Raw genomic sequence first — 2,103 nt, 5'->3', positions numbered from 1 at the left:
ACTACCCCTTACCTGTCTTATTAGTAGGGGTCTAACACTTCTCCTGTTTGTACTCATGGGATGTTCATTAGCAGTGAGTGCTGCTTGTATCGGACAAGCTATTCAACAGCAATGCTTAATGGGATGCTGTGATTAAAAAAGGGCCAGTGATACCTTTTCATGAACAGATGAAAGATTGCTGGAGAAAGGCAAGGAGCTGATTTACTGCTGTGTTTTGCACTGGTGATGCCAATACTGAAAGACCTTTTTTTGTGCATTGCTCTGGTGTCAGTATACCAAAAAGGTTACAAAAAATTACCTGAAAGCAGGAGAAAGTGTCTTAAAATGTGAGACTGAAAGAGTTTGAATTCTTTGGTTTATCAAAACAAGGCTGGGTGATGACTTGACTGCTTCATGATGACCAAATACCAGGTACTGAGAAGATCTTTAACCTAACAGAGAAAAGGCTTAACAGACATAATAGCTAGAATTTAACATAGGACAGATCCAAATTAAAGTAAGGAATATATTTGGAACATTGCAACAAACTACCAAAAGAACTAACTAATTTTCTGCCTCTTCATGTCTTCAAACCAAAAACAGATGACCTCCTTAAAAAGATGCCTTGGAAAAATCCAAATGATTTTTCCTAGCTTAAAAGTAAAGGAAGGATCGGGGGAAATACATGCATGGTGAAGACTACTGACATTAATTACCAGATTTTCTGGCCTTGAAGCTATTCCTTAGCCTTTCTGTGAACCAGAAGTAGTGTCAGCAAAGGAATATTGAGGTCTAGGAATTTTGACCTCTGCTCCAGATTTTGGCAAGAAGCAATCTCTAATTCTTCTGACTCTGCCTCTGTCCCCGTTCTCCCGAGAGCCTCTCTCCTCCCTGCCCCTACCCTCCCATGTCATCCCACTCCTCTCCACACAGTTTCGCTTTCTCTTCTGGCGCCCATCCCTTCATCTACAGCAGAAGGCGGGTAAAGGGCAGAGGAAGGACTGGGAATGAAGCTTCATGCTTGCGGTTCTTCCATCATAAGTAAAAAACTTAAACTTAGAAGAGCTAAAAAGGGAAGCTGGAAGGGAAACCCTGCCAGACGCTGCATTTCCAGTTGCCAGGGAGGACGCAGGCACATGCAGCGCTGGGTAGGCGTGAGCTGCACGGCATTTCTGTGAGATCATGGCTTGCTCTGCAGCCTGTGCCCTTCTCTCCTGTGGTACAAAGAATTGGAAGAGAGGATGAGGAGGCTCAACAGCTCATGCCCCCACCCCACCCCCTTCACAAATCGCCTCTGCGTGTTTTCTTTTCATGGACAGGCCACACGTGTGAAACGGGGGCTCACCAAAGGTTGCCGCTTCCCCGGGCTACAATAGATTGGTTTTGCACAAACGAGGCCCTGCAGAGCGGCACTTGTGCATCCGTGCCGTCGCCTACCAAGCGTCGACACGCACATTATTACGTGACATCATTTCCCTCGATCCCACCATTGGAAATGCCTCCCCTGAGGAGGCCAAGAGGGAATTTCAGGCCCAGCAGCCGAAAGCCGTGGCGAGGCAAACCAGGCGGGGCAGTGGGCACAGCATGCTGCTGCCGGCTCCGCATGGACGGTCACGAATGACATGTACGTCATGTGAACAGCAACAAACAATATGTCACGAGCCACAGGGTCGCTACCAGCTCAACCACGCAGGTCCCCGGCCGGGACCCCCGCGCCCCGCAGCAGCGCCGAGGCGGGCCCTGGGCACGGGTGGGGGTTCGAAGGCCCCAGAAACCTCCAGGAAAGAGGACGCAAAAAGGGAAAAAAAAAAAAGGAATGCGAAAAGCTTACTGCCGAAACCCGGGATCGAACCAGGGACCTTTAGATCTTCAGTCTAACGCTCTCCCAACTGAGCTATTTCGGCTGCTGCTCTGCGCCCTGCGGCGCGACGCCACTCAGCCCGTCCCCTCCTCCCACCGCCGGGCCCAGGTCGGTGCGCGGTGATTTAATGAAGACACGGGTTGTTACTCGCCCTGCGTTGCCGGATGCCACGAATACCGCGAGCGAATTGATGGCGGGTCTTTGCAAATAAAATTACGCCTTGAGGCAAAGATAGACACAGCAATAACGCAAGCCTGTAATTA

General features: G+C 49.7%; 1 non-coding gene across 1 annotated transcript; it reads right to left on the bottom strand.

Annotated features, from left to right (window-relative positions):
- Positions 1–1,810: 1,810 nt before the first annotated feature.
- On the bottom strand, positions 1,811–1,883 carry TRNAF-GAA (transfer RNA phenylalanine (anticodon GAA)). The gene has a single exon. It is a non-coding gene; the product is annotated as a tRNA-Phe (tRNA).
- Between the last annotated feature and the right edge of the window lie 220 nt (positions 1,884–2,103).

This window comes from Phalacrocorax carbo, chromosome 1 (genome assembly GCF_963921805.1).
Source record: "Phalacrocorax carbo chromosome 1, bPhaCar2.1, whole genome shotgun sequence".
In the NCBI taxonomy this organism is placed as follows: Eukaryota; Metazoa; Chordata; class Aves; order Suliformes; family Phalacrocoracidae; genus Phalacrocorax; species Phalacrocorax carbo.
The sequence above is the reverse complement of the archived record's forward strand: the minus strand, read 5'-3'. Positions and strand labels throughout refer to the sequence as shown.